Source organism: Tribolium castaneum, chromosome 3, assembly GCF_031307605.1.
Source record: "Tribolium castaneum strain GA2 chromosome 3, icTriCast1.1, whole genome shotgun sequence".
NCBI classification, from domain to species: Eukaryota; Metazoa; Arthropoda; class Insecta; order Coleoptera; family Tenebrionidae; genus Tribolium; species Tribolium castaneum.
The window spans coordinates 2380529-2400000 of record NC_087396.1 but is presented as its reverse complement, the minus strand read 5'-3'; positions in this window follow the sequence as shown (position 1 = coordinate 2400000).

Below are 19472 nucleotides of genomic sequence, written 5' to 3'. Positions count from 1 at the left end.
TAAGACGTTTGGCTTCTGTTTAGTGAAAGTTTTCTCGTTTGGGGGCATAAAATCGTTTGAAATTAAGAGTTCTGGTCAAAACTATAACGTAAATTATTTCTTTGTATCACTTTAAAGATTTGCGTTATAGTCTTGACGAGAACTGTTAATTTCAAACGATTCTATGCTTTGAAACCAGTATACTTTCACTGAACAGAGGCAAAACGTCTAATTTCGCTTTTAAAAAACGATTTATGTCACAGAAAATCAAATTACGTTTCAGTCTAGACACAAATTGCTTATTTTAGACTTACATTAAAACTTACATTAAAAAGATTAAAAACGTCTTATTCTGGCTCAAAACTGCAAATTATGTATTACTTTGGATAAAAGTAGTTTATCCCGATTACTCCTTTGCTTAGAATAGAGCAAACTTGTATAAAACTTAATGAAAACTTTAAATTTCGTCTCAAAGAAATAATTTACGTTATAGTTTTGACCAGAACTGTTAATTTCAAACGATTTTATGCCCCCAAACGAGAAAACTTTCACTAAACAGATGCCAAACGCCTTAGTTCGTTTTATAAAAACGACATGTTACAGTTTGAACAAAAAAATTATTTTCGTTGTTGTGTCAAAATAATTTATTTCGAATGATTCAATGGAGCGAAACGTGTAAACTTTTATAGGACAGATGCAAACTACCATATTACCACTTAAATCGTTATTTTAAAGCAAAGTATTAGCTTTTGCACTTGTTCAATTAAAGTTTGCTTACTTCGAAGTATGTAGTCGTCCGAAATAATTTTTTTTGTCAAAACTATAACGTAATTTGTTCTTTTGAGCTTGAATATAGAGTTTTCATTACGTTTTATAGTAGTTTACTCTACTCTAAGCATAGAATCAAACAGAGTAATCCGCTTTTGTTAAAACTGATATATAATTTGCTCTTATTTTCGAGAATAAGACATTTTCAATATGTTTGATAAAATTTTTCTTGTTTATAGCAAGGAATAGTTTAAAATAAGGTGTATTTGCCTAAACTGATACGTAATTCGATATTTGTGCATGGATACGATGTTTTCAGTTTATTTGACGTGTGAAATTTCTTGTTGCAAAAGGTAATAATTTGCTTTAAAACAACGCTTTATATGGTAATATGTGGTTTTGCATCTGCCCCATAAAAGTTCATTAGTTTCGAATCATAAAATCGTTTGAAATAAACAGTGCTGGTCAAAACTATAACGTAAATTATTTCTTTGAGACGAAATTTAAAGTTTTCATTAAGTTTTATACAAGTTTACTCTATTCTAAGTAAAGGAGTAATCAGGATAAATTGCTTTTATCTAGAGTAATATATAATTTGCAGTTTTCAGCCAGAATAAGACGTTTTTAATCTTTTTAATGTAAGTTTTTGTATTCAAAACAAAGGATCGTCTAAAGTAAGCAGTTTTTGTCCAGACTGAAACGTAATTCCAATTTCTGTGCCTGAATAAGGGGTTTTCAGTTACTTTGATGTAAGGTTTCATGATTGTAACAATGAATTAACGAAAATAATTGGTTTTTATCCAAACTGTGTCATGAATCGTTTTTAAAAGGCGAAATAAGATGTTTTTCCTCTGTACAGTGAAAGTTTACTCGTTTCAAAGCATAGAACCGTTTGAAATTAACAGCTCTCGTTAAGACTATAACGCAAATCTTTTGTTTTGTACTAAAATAAGACGTTTTTAGTCAGTTTGATATAAGTTTTTTTGTTCAAAGCAAAATATTGTCGAAAATCAACCGTTTTTGTCTAAACTGATACAAAATTCGGTGGTTTGTGTCCGAATACAAAGTTTTCAGATTCTTTAATGTTAGGTTTGCTGCTTCTAACAAAGAATCAACGAAAATATTTTGTTTTAATACAAACTGCAATATAAAATGTTTTTATAGGACAAAACATGATGTTTGGCGTCTGTTTAATAAAAATTTACTCGTTTGGAAGCATAGAATCATTCCAAATAAGCTATTCTCGTCGAAACTATAATGTAATTAGTATTTTGTGCTAGAATACAGCGTTTTTGTTTGATTTATTAACAATTTTGTCTATTCTAAGCAATGAAACGAATAGGATTAGCTGCCTTTATCCAAAGTGATACATAAATTGCTCTTTTATGCCAGATTAATACGTTTTTAGTCTGTTCGATGTATATTTTCATGTTCAAAGCAAAAGATCGTCTAAAATAAGCCGTTTTTGTTTGAACTGATGAACAATTCAGACTGAGAGTCAACAAAAATAATTTGTTTTAATCCAAACTGATACTTTTTGACCCTATAAGAGTCCTATGAGTCCGAGATACGCCGTTCTCGTCAAGTCTATAACGTAATTCATTTTTTTGTGTCAGAATACGACGTTTTCTGTCTGTTTAATATAATTTTTTAATAATAATAATAATAACAATAATAATAATAATAATATTAATAATAATAATAATAATAATAATAATAGTAATAATAATAATAATAATAATAATAACAATAATAATAATAATAATAATAATAATAGTAATAATAATAATAATAGTAATAAAAGTAAGCTTAGTTTTCTAAGCAAAAATGAAGCTTATTTTGTGTGTTATATGAGCGTTTTCTCATTTCTATGCAAGAAATCATCTGTGATCTGTATTTTTAGGCAAGAAATTGTCTAAAATTAATAACTCATTTTAAAACTGGTATAAAAACATTTTCTATACAAAAGTTAATAATAATAATAATAATAATAATAATAATAGTAATAATAATAATAATAATAATAATAATAAAAATAATAATAATAGTAATAAAAGTAAGCTTAGTTTTCTAAGCAAAAATGAAGCTTATTTTGTGTGTTATATGAGCGTTTTCTCATTTCTATGCAAGAGATCATCTGTGATCTGTGTTTTTAGGCAAGAAATTGAATAAAATTAATAACTCATTTTAAAACTGGTATAAAAACATTTACTATACAAAAGTTAATAATAATAATAATAATAATAATAATAATAGTAATAATAACAATAATAATAGTAATAATAATAATATTAATAATAATAATAATAATAATAATAATAATAATAATAATAATGATAATAATACTTATAATAATGAATTTCTTTGTAAATTAAAGCTTAGTTTTTCTAAGCAAAAATGATGCTTATTTTGTGTTATCTGAGCGTTTTCTCATTTCTATGCAAGAGATCACCTGTGATCTGTTTTTTTAGGCAAGAAATTGTCTAAAATTAATAACTCATTTTAAAACTGGTATAAAAACATTTACTATACAAAAGTTATAATCGGTTTTTAATAATAATAATATTAATAATAATAATAATAATAATAATAATAATAATAATAATAATAATAATAAAAATAATAGTAATAATAATAATAATAATAAAAATAATAATAATAGTAGTAATAAAAATAAGCTTAGTTTTCTAAGCAAAAATGAAGCTTATTTTGTGTTATATGAGCTTTTCTCATTTCTATGCAAAAGATCATGTGTGATCTGTGTTTTTAGGCAATCTAAGCCATTTGATAGTTTTTAGGCAAGAAATTGGCTAAAATTAATAACTCATTTTAAAACTGGTATAAAAACATTTACTATACAAAAGTTAATAATAATAATAATAATAAATAATAATAATAATAATAATAATAATAATAATACTAATAATAATAATAATAATAACAATAATAATAATAATAATAATAATAATAATAATAATAATAATAGTAATAGTAACAAAAGTAATAATAATAATAATACTTTTAATAAGGAAAAATGGAGCTTATTTTGTGTGTTACATGAGCGTTTTCTCATTTCTATGCATAAGCCATTTAATAGTTTTTAATATTTAACAAAAATTTGCATTAAAATAAAATGTTTGAAAAACTGAAATTAAACTAAATTAAGTGTGTCTAACAATTTAGTAGAGAAAAAAGGAGGAGACATAAAAGTCACTAAAGTCTTAGAGTTGTCTTTAGTCGTCATATTAATAACAATAACATTTATAATAACAATACTAGTAGTACTAAATTTGCTTATATGCAAGCGCTTAATTAAGGTAACAGTTTTTTTGTTTTTTGCTTATATCTCGAAAACAGTTACTCCTATCAATTTTTACTTTTTCACCAAAATTAAGGTGATAAAATTTCCTACAAAATAGTTATTTGCATTTTTCATGTAGAACTAACCATAAGCGAGATATAAGTTTGAAAATAATTAATAATTAAAAAAAAGTGTTTTAACAGAAAATGTCTTGTGATTTATAAAATACACTTAATTTATTGGGTCCAATTCTGTATTAGAAGAAAAAGGAGGTGACATAAAAGTCACTGAAGTCTTCAGAGTCGTTTTTAAATGCTGCATTTTTGTCTTCGTCTCAAACATTGAAAACTGAATTACATTTTTGTTCAGTAACAGTTACAGTTTTCTTATTGGTTTTTTGCTTATATCTCGAAAACAGTTACTCCTATCAAATTTTATCCTTCTTTCAAAATTAAAGCTGATAAAATTTCCAACAAAATAGTTATTTACATTTTTCTTGTAGGACCAAGCATAAACGAGTTATAGAGTTGGATATAAATAATATTTAACAAAAATTTGCTTTAAAATAAAATGCTTGAAAAACTTGAATTAAACTAAATTAATTGTGTCTAACACTTTAGTAGAGGAAAAAGGAGAAGACATAAAAGTCACTAAATGTTTCAGAGTCATCTTTAGTCGTCATATTAATAACAATAACATTAATAATAATAATACTAATAGTACTAAATTTGCTTAAATGCAAACGCTTAATTAAGGTAACAGTTTTTTGGTTTTTTGCTTATATCTCGAAAACAGTTACTCCAATCAATTTTTACTTTTTTACTAAAATTAAAGGTGATAAAATTTCCTACAAAATAGTTATTTGCATTTTTCATGTAGAACTAACCATAAGCGAGATATAAGTTTGAAAATAATTAATAATTAAAAAAAAGTGTTTTAACAGAAAATGTCTTGTGATTTAAAATACACTTAATTTATTGGGTTCAATACTTTATTAGAAGAAAAAGGAGGTGACATAAAAGTCACTGAAGTCTTCAGAGTCGTTTTTAAATGCTGCATTTTTGTCTTCGTCTCAAACATTGAAAACTGAATTACATTTTTGTTCAGTAACAGTTACAGTTTTCTTATTGGTTTTTTGCTTATATCTCGAAAACAGTTACTCCTATCAAATTTTATCTTTCTTTCAAAATTAAAGCTGATAAAATTTCCAACAAAATAGTTATTTACATTTTTCTTGTAGGACCAAGCATAAACGAGTTATAAAGTTGGATATAAATAATATTTAACAAATATTTGCTTTAAAATAAAATGCTTGAAAAACCCGAATTAAACTAAATTAATTGTGTCTAACACTTTAGTAGAGAAAAAAGGAGAAGACATAAAAGTCACTAAATGTTTCAGAGTCGTCTTTAGTCGTCATATTAATAACAATAACATTAATAATAATAATACTAATAGTACTAAATTTGCTTATATGCAAACGCTTAATTAAGGTAACAGTTTTTTGGTTTCTTGCTTATATCTCGAAAACAGTTACTCCTATCAATTTTTACCTTTTTTTCAAAATTAAAGCTGATAAAATTTCCTACAAAATAGTTATTTGCATTTTTTTGTAGGACCAACCATAAGCGAGTTATAGAGTTGGATATAAATAATCTTTAACAAAAATTTGCTTTAAAATAAAATGTTTAAAAAACCGAAATTAAACTAAATTAAGACTAACACTTTAGTAGAGGAAAAAGGAGAAGACATAAAAGTCACCAAAGTCTTAAGAGTCGTTTTTAGTCGTCACATTAATAACAATAACATTAATATTAATAATACTAATATTACTAAATTTGCTTATATGCAAGCGCTTAATTAAGGTAACAGTTTTTTGGTTTCTTGCTTATATCTCGAAAACAGTTACTCCTATCAATTTTTATCTTTTTACTAAAATTAAAGCTGATAAAATTTCCTACAAAATAGTAATTTGCATTTTTCATGTAGGACAAACCATAAGCGAGATATAAGTTTGAAAATAATTAATATTTAAAAAAAAAGTGCTTTAACAGAAAATGTCTTGTGATTTAAAATACACTTAATTTAATGGGTCCAATACTTTATTAGAAGAAAAAGGAGGAGACATAAAAGTCACTGAAGTCTTCAGAGTCGATTTTAAATGCTGCATTTTCGTCTTTGTCTCAAACATTGAAATCTGAATTACATTTTTGTTTAGTAACAGTTACAGTTTTCTTATTGGTTTTTTGCTTATATCTCGAAAACAGTTACTCCTATCACTTTTTATCTTTCTTTCAAAATTAAAGCTGATAAAATTCTCTACAAAATAGTTATTCGCATTTTTTTTGTAGGACCAACCATAAGCGAGTTATAGAGTTGGATATAAATAATCTTTAACAAAAATTTGCTTTAAAATAAAATGTTTAAAAAACCGAAATTAAACTAAATTAATTAAGACAAACACTTTAGTAGAGAAAAAAGGAGAAGACATAAAAGTCACCAAAGTCTTGAGAGTCGTTTTTAGTAGTCATATTAATAACAATAACATTAATAATAATAATAATACTAATATTACTAAATTTGCTTATATGCAAGCGCTTAATTAAGGTAACAGTTTCTTGCTTATATCTCGAAAACAGTTACTCTTATCAATTTTTATTTTTTTACTAAAATTAAAGCTGATAAAATTTCCTACAAAATAGTTATTTGCATTTTTTATGTAGAACTAACCATAAGCGAGATATAAGTTTGAAAATAATTAATATTTAAAAAAAAAGTGCTTTAACAGAAAATGTCTTGTGATTTAAAATACACTTAATTTAATGGGTTCAATACTTTATTAGAAGAAAAAGGAGGTGACATAAAAGTCACCAAAGTCTTCAGAGTTGTTTTTAGTACTAAATTAGCTTATATGCAAGCCCTTAATTAAGGTAACAGTTTTTTGGTTTCTTGCTTATATCTCGAAAACAGTTACTCCTATCAATTTTTATCTTTTCACTAAAATTAAAGCTTAGTAGAGGAAAAGGAAAAGACATAAAAGTCACTAAAGGTTTCAGAGTTGTCTATAGTTGTCATATTAATAACAATAACATTAATAATAATAATACTAATAGTACTAAATTTGCTTATATGCAAACGCTTAATTAAGGTAACAGTGTTTTGGTTTCTTGCTTATATCTCGAAAACAGTTACTCCTATAAATTTTTATTTTTTTACTAAAATTTAAGCTGATAAAATTTCCTATAAAATAGTTATTTGCATTTTTCATGTAGGACTAACCATAAGCGAGATATATGATTGAAAATAATTAATATTTAAAAAAAAAGTGCTTTAACAGAAAATGTCTTGTGATTTAAAATACACTTAATTTATTGGGTCCAATACTTTATTAGAAGAAAAAGGAAGTGACATAAAAGTCACTGAAGTCTTCAGAGTCGTTTTTAAATGCTGCAGTTTCGTCTTCGTCTCAAACATTGAAAACTGAATTACATTTTTGTTCAGTAACAGTCACAGTTTTTTTATTGGTTTTTTGCTTATATCTCGAAAACAGTTACTCCTATTAATTTTTATCTTTCTGTCAAAATTAAAGCTGATAAAATTTCCTACAAAATAGTTATTTGCATTTTTCTTGTAGGACCAACCATAAGCGAGTTATAGAGTTGGATATAAATAATATTTAACAAAAATTTGCTTTAAAATAAAATGTTTGAAAAACTGAAATTAAACTAATTTAATTGTGTCTAACACTTTAGTAGAGGAAAAAGAAGAAGACATAAAAGTCACTAAAGGTTTCAAAGTTGTCTTTAATCGTCATATTAATAACAATAACATTAATAATAATAATACTAATAGTACTAAATTTGCTTATATGCAAACGCTTAATTAAGGTAACAGTGTTTTGGTTTCTTGCTCATATCTCGAAAACAGTTACTCCTATCAACTTTTATCTTTTTACTAAAATTCAAGCTGATAAAATTTCCTACAAAATAATTATTTGCATTTTTTATGTAGGACTAACCATAAGCGAGATATAAGATTGAAAATAATTAATATTTAAAAAAGAAGTGCTTTAACAGAAAATGTCTTGTGATTTAAAATACACTTAATTTATTAGGTCCAATACTTTATTACAAAAAAAGGGGGTGACATATAAGTCACTGAAGTCTTCAGAGTCGATTTTAAATGCTGCATTTTCGTCTTCGTCTCAAACATTGAAAACTGAATTACATTTTTGTTCTGAAACGGTAACAGTTTTTACATTGGTTTTTTGCTTATATCTCGAAAACAGTTACTCCTATCAATTTTTATCTTTCTTTCAAAATTAAAGCTGATAACATTTCCTACAAAATAGCTATTTGCATTTTTCTTGTAGGACCAACCATAAGCGAGTTATAAAGTTGGATATAAATAATATTTAACAAAAACTTGCTTAAAAATAAAATGTTTGAAATACTGAAATTAAACTAAATTAATTGTGTCTAACACTTTAGTAGAGAAAAAAGAAAAAGACATAAAAGTCACCAAAGTCTTCAGAATCGTTTTTAGTCGTCATATTAATAACAATAACATTAATAATAATAATACTAATAGTACTAAATCTGCTTATATGCAAGCGCTTTATTAAGGTAACAGTTTTTTGGTTTCTTGCTTATATCTCGAAAACAGTTACTCCTATGAATTTTTGTCTTTTTTTCAAAATTAAAGCTGATAAAATTTCCTACAAAATAGATATTTGCATTTTTCTTGTAGGATCAACCATAAGCGAGTTATAAAGTTGGATATAAATAATATTTAACAAAAATTTGCTTTAAAATAAAATGTTTGAAAAACTGAAATTAAACTAATTTAATTGTGTCTAACACTTTAGTAGAGGAAAAAGAAGAAGACATAAAAGTCACTAAAGGTTTCAAAGTTGTCTTTAATCGTCATATTAATAACAATAACATTAATAATAATAATACTAATAGTACTAAATTTGCTTATATGCAAACGCTTAATTAAGGTAACAGTGTTTTGGTTTCTTGCTCATATCTCGAAAACAGTTACTCCTATCAATTTTTATCTTTCTTTCACAATTAAAGCTGATAACATTTCCTACAAAATAGTTATTTGCATTTTTCTTGTGGGACCAACCATAAGCGAGTTATAAAGTTGGATATAAATAATATTTAACAAAAACTTGCTTAAAAATAAAATGTTTAAAATACTGAAATTAAACTAAATTAATTGTGTCTAACACTTTAGTAGAGAAAAAAGAAAAAGACATAAAAGTCACCAAAGTCTTCAGAATCGTTTTTAGTCGTCATATTAATAACAATAACATTAATAACAATAATACTAATAGTACTAAATCTGCTTATATGCAAGCGCTTTATTAAGGTAACAGTTTTTTGGTTTCTTGCTTATATCTCGAAAACAGTTACTCCTATGAATTTTTGTCTTTTTTTCAAAATTAAAGCTGATAAAATTTCCTACAAAATAGTTATTTGCATTTTTCTTGTAAGACCAACCATAAGCGAGTTATAGAGTTGGATATAAATAATTTTTAACAAAAATTTGCTTTAAAATAAAATGTTTGAAAAACTGAAATTAAACTAATTTAATTGTGTCTAACACTTTAGTAGAGGAAAAAGGAAAAGACATAAAAGTCACTAAAAGTTTCAGAGTTGTCTTTAGTTGTCATATTAATAACAATAACATTAATAATAATAATACTAATAGTACTAAATTTGCTTATATGCAAACGCTTAATTAAGGTAACAGTGTTTTGGTTTCTTGCTTATATCTCGAAAACAGTTACTCCTATCAATTTTTATCTTTTTACTAAAATTCAAGCTGATAAAATTTTCTATAAAATAGTTATTTGCATTTTTCATGTAGGACTAACCATAAGCGAGATATATGATTGAAAATAATTAATATTTAAAAAAAAAGTGCTTTAACAGAAAATGTCTTGTGATTTAAAATACACTTAATTTATTGGGTCCAATACTTTATTAGAAGAAAAAGGAAGTGACATAAAAGTCACTGAAGTCTTCAGAGTCGTTTTTAAATGCTGCAGTTTCGTCTTCGTCTCAAACATTGAAAACTGAATTACATTTTTGTTCAGTAACAGTCACAGTTTTCTTATTGGTTTTTTGCTTATATCTCGAAAACAGTTACTCCGATCAATTTTTATCTTTCTTTCAAAATTAAAGCTGATAAAATTTCCTACAAAATAGTTATTTGCATTTTTCTTGTAGGACCAACCATAAGCGAGTTATAGAGTTGAATATAAATAATATTTAACAAAAATTTGCTTTAAAATAAAATGTTTGAAAAACTGAAATTAAACTAATTTAATTGTGTCTAACACTTTAGTAGAGGAAAAAGAAGAAGACATAAAAGTCACTAAAGGTTTCAAAGTTGTCTTTAATCGTCATATTAATAACAATAACATTAATAATAATAATACTAATAGTAATAAATTTGCTTATATGCAAACGCTTAATTAAGGTAACAGTGTTTTGGTTTCTTGCTCATATCTCGAAAACAGTTACTCCTATCAATTTTTATCTTTCTTTCAAAATTAAAGCTGATAACATTTCCTACAAAATAGTTATTTGCATTTTTCTTGTAGGACCAACCATAAGCGAGTTATAAAGTTGGATATAAATAATATTTAACAAAAACTTGCTTAAAAATAAAATGTTTGAAATACTGAAATTAAACTAAATTAATTGTGTCTAACACTTTAGTAGAGAAAAAAGAAAAAGACATAAAATTCACCAAAGTCTTCAGAATCGTTTTTAGTCGTCATATTAATAACAATAACATTAATAATAATAATACTAATAGTACTAAATCTGCTTATATGCAAGCGCTTTATTAAGGTAACAGTTTTTTGGTTTCTTGCTTATATCTCGAAAACAGTTACTCCTATGAATTTTTGTCTTTCTTTCAAAATTAAAGCTGATAAAATATTCTACAAAATAGTTATTTGCATTTTTCTTGTAGGACCAACCATAAGCGAGTTATAGAGTTGGATATAAATAATATTTAACAAAAATTTGCTTTAAAATAAAATGTTTGAAAAACTGAAATTAAACTAATTTAACTGTGTCTAACACTTTAGTAGAGAAAAAAGGAAAAGACATAAAAGTCACTAAAGGTTTCAGAGTTGTCTTTAGTTGTCATATTAATAACAATAACATTAATAATAATAATACTAATAGTACTAAATTTGCTTATATGCAAACGCTTAATTAAGGTAACAGTGTTTTGGTTTCTTGCTTATATCTCGAAAACAGTTACTCCTATCAATTTTTATCTTTTTACTAAAATTCAAGCTGATAAAATTTCCTACAAAATAGTTATTTGCATTTTTTATGTAGGACTAACCATAAGCGAGATATAAGATTGAAAATAATTAATATTTAAAAAAGAAGTGCTTTAACAGAAAATGTCTTGTGATTTAAAATACACTTAATTTATTAGGTCCAATACTTTATTAGAAAAAAAAGGGGGTGACATATAAGTCACTGAAGTTTTCAGAGTCGATTTTAAATGCTGCATTTTCGTCTTCGTCTCAAACATTGAAAACTAAATTACATTTTTGTTCTGAAACGGTAACAGTTTTTACTTTGGTTTTTTGCTTATATCTCGAAAACAGTTACTCCTATCAATTTTTATCTTTCTTTCAAAATTAAAGCTGATAACATTTCCTACAAAATAGTTATTTGCATTTTCCTTGTAGGACCAACCATAAGCGAGTTATAAAGTTGGATATAAATAATATTTAACAAAAACTTGCTTAAAAATAAAATGTTTGAAATACTGAAATTAAACTAAATTAATTGTGTCTAACACTTTAGTAGAGAAAAAAGAAAAAGACATAAAAGTCACCAAAGTCTTCAGAATCGTTTTTAGTCGTCATATTAATAACAATAACATTAATAATAATAATACTAACAGTACTAAATCTGCTTATATGCAAGCGCTTTATTAAGGTAACAGTTTTTTGGTTTCTTGCTTATATCTCGAAAACAGTTACTCCTATAAATTTTTGTCTTTCTTTCAAAATTAAAGCTGATAAAATATTCTACAAAATAGTTATTTGCATTTTTCTTGTAGGACCAACAATAAGCGAGTTATAGAGTTGGATATAAATAATATATAACAAAAATTTGCTTTAAAATAAAATGTTTGAAAAACTGAAATTAAACTAATTTAATTGTGTCTAACACTTTAGTAGAGGAAAAAGAAGACGACATAAAAATCACTAAAGGTTTCAAAGTTGTCTTTAATCGTCATATTAATAACAATAACATTAATAATAATAATACTAATAGAACTAAATTTGCTTATATGCAAACGCTTAATTAAGGTAACAGTGTTTTGGTTTCTTGCTCATATCTCGAAAACAGTTACTCCTATCAATTTTTATCTTTTTACTAAAATTCAAGCTGATAAAATTTCCTACAAAATAGATATTTGCATTTTTTATGTAGGATTAACCATAAGCGAGATATAAGATTGAAAATAATTAATATTTAAAAAAGAAGTGCTTTAACAGAAAATGTCTTGTGATTTAAAATACACTTAATTTATTAGGTCCAATACTTTATTAGAAAAAAAAGGGGGTGACATATAAGTCACTGAAGTTTTCAGAGTCGATTTTAAATGCTGCATTTTCGTCTTCGTCTCAAACATTGAAAACTAAATTACATTTTTGTTCTGAAACGGTAACAGTTTTTACTTTGGTTTTTTGCTTATATCTCGAAAACAGTTACTCCTATCAATTTTTATCTTTCTTTCAAAATTAAAGCTGATAACATTTCCTACAAAATAGTTATTTGCATTTTCCTTGTAGGACCAACCATAAGCGAGTTATAAAGTTGGATATAAATAATATTTAACAAAAACTTGCTTAAAAATAAAATGTTTGAAATACTGAAATTAAACTAAATTAATTGTGTCTAACACTTTAGTAGAGAAAAAAGAAAAAGACATAAAAGTCACCAAAGTCTTCAGAATCGTTTTTAGTCGTCATATTAATAACAATAACATTAATAATAATAATACTAACAGTACAAAATCTGCTTATATGCAAGCGCTTTATTAAGGTAACAGTTTTTTGGTTTCTTGCTTATATCTCGAAAACAGTTACTCCTATGAATTTTTGTCTTTCTTTCAAAATTAAAGCTGATAAAATATTCTACAAAATAGTTATTTGCATTTTTCTTGTAGGACCAACAATAAGCGAGTTATAGAGTTGGATATAAATAATATATAACAAAAATTTGCTTTAAAATAAAATGTTTGAAAAACTGAAATTAAACTAATTTAACTGTGTCTAACACTTTAGTAGAGGAAAAAGGAAAAGACATAAAAGTCACTAAAGGTTTCAGAGTTGTTTTTAGTTGTCATATTAATAACAATAACATTAATAATAATAATACTAATAGTACTAAATTTGCTTATATGCAAACGCTTAATTAAGGTAACAGTGTTTTGGTTTCTTGCTTATATCTCGAAAACAGTTACTCCTATCAATTTTTATCTTTTTACTAAAATTCAAGCTGATAAAATTTCCTACAAAATAGTTATTTGCATTTTTCATGTAGGACTAACCATAAGCGAGATATAAGTTTGAAAATAATTAATATTTAAAAAAAAAGTGCTTTAACAGAAAATGTCTTGTGATTTAAAATACACTTAATTTATTAGGTCCAATACTTTATTAGAAGAAAAAGAGGGTGACATATAAGTCACTGAAGTCTTCAGAGTCGATTGTAAATGCTGCATTTTCGTCTTCGTCTCAAACATTGAAAACTGAATTACATTTTTGTTCGGAAACGGTAACAGTTTTCACTTTGGTTTTTTGCCTATATCTCGAAAACAATTACTCCTATCAGTTTTTATCTTTTTTTCAAAATAAAGCTAATAAAATTTCCTACAAAATAGTTATTTGCATTTTTCTTGTAGGACCAACCATCAGCGAGTAATAAAGTTGGATATAAATAATATTTAACAAAAACTTGCTTAAAAATTAAATGTTTGAAATACTGAAATTAAACTAAATTAATTGTGTCTAACACTTTAGTAGAGAAAAAAGAAAAAGACATAAAAGTTACCAAAGTCTTCAGAATCGTTTTTAGTCGTCATATTAATAACAATAACATTAATAATAATAATACTAATAGTATTATTTAATTTTTAAGCAAGTTTTTGTTAAATATTATTTATATCCAACTTTATAACTCGCTTATGGTTGGTCCTACAAGAAAAATGCAAATAACTATTTTGTAGAAAATTTTATCAGTTTTATTTAAAAAAAAATAAAAACTGATAGGAGTAATTGTTTTTGAGATATAAGCAAAAAACCAAAGTGAAAACTGTTACCGTTTCAGAACAAAAATGTAATTCAGTTTTCAATGTTTGAGACGAAGACGAAAATGCAGCATTTACAATCGACTCTGAAGACTTCAGTGACTTATATGTCACCCCCTTTTTCTTCTAATAAAGTATTGGACCTAATAAATTAAGTGTATTTTAAATCACAAGACATTTTCTGTTAAAGCACTTTTTTTTTAATTATTAATTATTTTCAAACTTATATCTCGCTTATGGTTAGTCCTACATGAAAAATGCAAATAACTATTTTGTAGGAAATTTTATCAGCTTGAATTTTAGTAAAAAGATAAAAATTGATAGGAGTAACTGTTTTCGAGATATAAGCAAGAAACCAAAACACTGTTACCTTAATTAAGCGTTTGCATATAAGCAAATTTAGTACTATTAGTATTATTATTATTAATGTTATTGTTATTAATATGATAACTAAAGACAACTCTGAAACCATTAGTGACTTTTATGTCTTTTTCTTTTTCCTCTACTAAAGTGTTAGACACAGTTAAATTAGTTTAATTTCAGTTTTTCAAACATTTTATTTTAAAGCAAATTTTTGTTATATATTATTTATATCCAACTCTATAACTCGCTTATGGTTGGTCCTACAAGAAAAATGCAAACAACTATTTTGTAGAATATTTTATCAGCTTTAATTTTGAAAGAAAAACAAAAATTCATAGGAGTAACTGTTTTCGAGATATAAGCAAGAAACCAAAAAACTGTTACCTTAATAAAGCGCTTGCATATAAGCAGATTTAGTACTGTTAGTATTATTATTATTAATGTTATTGTTATTAATATGACGACTAAAAACGATTCTGAAGACTTTGGTGACTTTTATGTCTTTTTCTTTTTTCTCTACTAAAGTGTTAGACACAATTAATTTAGTTTAATTTCAGTATTTCAAACATTTTATTTTTAAGCAAGTTTTTGTTAAATATTATTTATATCCAACTTTATAACTCGCTTATGGTTGGTCCTACAAGAAAAATGCAAATAACTATTTTGTAGGAAATGTTATCAGCTTTAATTTTGAAAGAAAGATAAAAATTGATAGGAGTAACTGTTTTAGAGATATAAGCAAAAAACCAATAAGAAAACTGTGACTGTTACTGAACAAAAATGTAATTCGGTTTTCAATGTTTGAGACGAAGACGAAACTGCAGCATTTAAAAACGACTCTGAAGACTTCAGTGACTTTTATGTCACTTCCTTTTTCTTCTAATAAAGTATTGGACCCAATAAATTAAGTGTATTTTAAATCACAAGACATTTTCTGTTAAAGCACTTTTTTTTAAATATTAATTATTTTCAATCATATATCTCGCTTATGGTTAGTCCTACATGAAAAATGCAAATAACTATTTTGTAGAAAATTTTATCAGCTTGAATTTTAGTAAAAAGATAAAAATTGATAGGAGTAACTGTTTTCGAGATATAAGCAAGAAACCAAAACACTGTTACCTTAATTAAGCGTTTGCATATAAGCAAATTTAGTACTATTAGTATTATTATTATTAATGTTATTGTTATTAATATGACAACTAAAGACAACTCTGAAACCTTTAGTGACTTTTATGTCTTTTCCTTTTTTCTCTACCAAAGTGTTAGACACACTTAAATTAGTTTAATTTCAGTTTTTCAAACATTTTATTTTAAAGCAAATTTTTGTTAAATATTATTTATATCCAACTCTATAACTCGCTTATGGTTGGTCCTACAAGAAAAATGCAAATAACTATTCTGTAGAATATTTTATCAGCTTTAATTTTGAAAGAAAGACAAAAATTCATAGGAGTAACTGTTTTCGAGATATAAGCAAGAAACCAAAAATCTGTTACCTTAATAAAGCGCTTGCATATAAGCAGATTTAGTACTATTAGTATTATTATTATTAATGTTATTGTTATTAATATGACGACTAAAAACGATTCTGAAAACTTTGGTGACTTTTATGTCCTTTTCTTTTTTCTCTACTAAAGTGTTCGACACAATTAATTTAGTTTAATTTCAGTATTTCAAACATTTTATTTTTAAGCAAGTTTTTGTTAAATATTATTTATATCCAACTCTATAACTCGCTTATGGTTGGTCCTACAAGAAAAATGCAAATAACTATTTTGTAGGAAATTTTATCAGCTTTAATTTTGACAGAAAGATAAAAATTGATAGGAGTAACTGTTTTCGAGATATAAGCAAAAAACCAATAAGAAAACTGTGACTGTTACTGAACAAAAATGTAATTCAGTTTTCAATGTTTGAGACGAAGACGAAACTGCAGCATTTAAAAACGACTCTGAAGACTTCAGTGACTTTTATGTCACTTCCTTTTTCTTCTAATAAAGTATTGGACCCAATAAATTAAGTGTATTTTAAATCACAAGACATTTTCTGTTAAAGCACTTTTTTTTTAAATATTAATTATTTTCAATCATATATCTCGCTTATGGTTAGTCCTACATGAAAAATGCAAATAACTATTTTGTAGGAAATTTTATCAGCTTGAATTTTAGTAAAAATATAAAAATTGATAGGAGTAACTGTTTTCGAGATATAAGCAAGAAACCAAAACACTGTTACCTTAATTAAGCGTTTGCATATAAGCAAATTTAGTACTATTAGTATTATTATTATTAATGTTATTGTTATTAATATGACAACTAATGACAACTCTGAAACCTTTAGTGACTTTTATGTCTTTTCCTTTTTCCTCTACTAAAGTGTTAGACACAATTAAATTAGTTTAATTTCAGTTTTTCAAACATTTTATTTTAAAGCAAATTTTTGTTAAAAATTATTTATATCCAACTCTATAACTCGCTTATGGTTGGTCCTACAAGAAAAATGCAAATAACTATTTTGTAGGAAATTTTATCAGCTTTAATTTTGAAAAAAAGACAAAAATTTGTAGGAGTAACTGTTTTCGAGATATAAGCAAGAAACCAAAAAACTGTTACCTTAATAAAGCGCTTGCATATAAGCAGATTTAGTACTATTAGTATTATTATTATTAATGTTATTGTTATTAATATGACGACTAAAAACGATTCTGAAGACTTTGGTGACTTTTATGTTTTTTTCTTTTTTCTCTACTAAAGTGTTAGACACAATTAATTTAGTTTAATTTCAGTATTTCAAACATTTTATTTTTAAGCAAGTTTTTGTTAAATATTATTTATATCCAACTTTATAACTCGCTTATGGTTGGTCCTACAAGAAAAATGCAAATAACTATTTTGTAGGAAATGTTATCAGCTTTAATTTTGAAAAAAAGATAAAAATTGATAGGAGTAACTGTTTTCGAGATATAAGCAAAAAACCAAAGTAAAAACTGTTACCGTTTCAGAACAAAAATGTAATTCAGTTTTCAATGTTTGAGACGAAGACGAAAATGCAGCATTTAAAATCGACTCTGAAGACTTCAGTAACTTATATGTCACCCCCTTTTTTTTTTAATAAAGTATTGGACCTAATAAATTATGTGTATTTTAAATCACAAGACATTTTCTGTTAAAGCACTTCTTTTTTAAATATTAATTATTTTCAATCTTATATCTCGCTTATGGTTAGTCCTACATAAAAAATGCAAATAACTATTTTGTAGGAAATTTTATCAGCTTGAATTTTAGTAAAAAGATAAAAATTGATAGGAGTAACTGTTTTCGAAATATGAGCAAGAAACCAAAACACTGTTACCTTAATTAAGCGTTTGCATATAAGCAAATTTAGTACTATTAGTATTATTATTATTAATGTTATTGTTATTAATATGACGAATAAAGACAACTTTGAAACCTCTAGTGACTTTTATGTCTTCTTCTTTTTCCTCTACTAAAGTGTTAGACACAATTAAATTAGTTTAATTTCAGTTTTTCAAACATTTTATTTTAAAGCAAATTTTTGTTAAATATTATTTATATCCAACTCTATAACTCGCTTATGGTTGGTCCTACAAGAAAAATGCAAATAACTATTTTGTAGAAAATTTTATCAGCTTTAATTTTGAAAGAAAGATAAAAATTGATAGGAGTAACTGTTTTCGAGATATAAGCAAAAAACCAATAAGAAAACTGTGACTGTTACTGAACAAAAATGTAATTCGGTTTTCAATGTTTGAGACGAAGACGAAACTGCAGCATTTAAAAACGACTCTGAAGACTTCAGTGATTTTTATGTCACTTCCTTTTTCTTCTAATAAAGTATTGGACCCAATAAATTAAGTGTATTTTAAATCACAAGACATTTTCTGTTAAAGCACTTTTTTTTTAAATATTAATTATTTTCAATCATGTATCTCGCTTATGGTTAGTCCTACATAAAAAATGCAAATAACTATTTTGTAGGAAATTTTATCAGCTTGAATTTTAGTAAAAAGATAAAAATTGATAGGAGTAACTGTTTTCGAGATATAAGCAAGAAACCAAAACACTGTTACCTTAATTAAGCGTTTGCATATAAGCAAATTTAGTACTATTAGTATTATTATTATTAATGTTATTGTTATTAATATGACAACTAAAGACAACTCTGAAACCTTTAGTGACTTTTATGTCTTTTCCTTTTTTCTCTACTAAAGTGTTAGACACAGTTAAATTAGTTTAATTTCAGTTTTTCAAACATTTTATTTTAAAGCAATTTTTTGTTAAATATTATTTATATCCAACTCTATAACTCGCTTATGGTTGGTCCTACAAGAAAAACGCAAATAACTATTTTGTAGAATATTTTATCAGCTTTAATTTTGAAAGAAAGACAAAAATTCATAGGAGTAACTGTTTTCGAGATATAAGCAAGAAACCAAAAAACTGTTACCTTAATAAAGCGCTTGCATATAAGCAGATTTAGTACTATTAGTATTATTATTATTAATGTTATTGTTATTAATATGACGACTAAAAACGATTCTGAAGACTTTGGTGACTTTTATGTCTTTTCCTTTTTTCTCTACTAAAGTGTTAGACACAGTTAAATTAGTTTAATTTCAGTATTTCAAACATTTTATTTTTAAGCAAGTTTTTGTTAAATATTATTT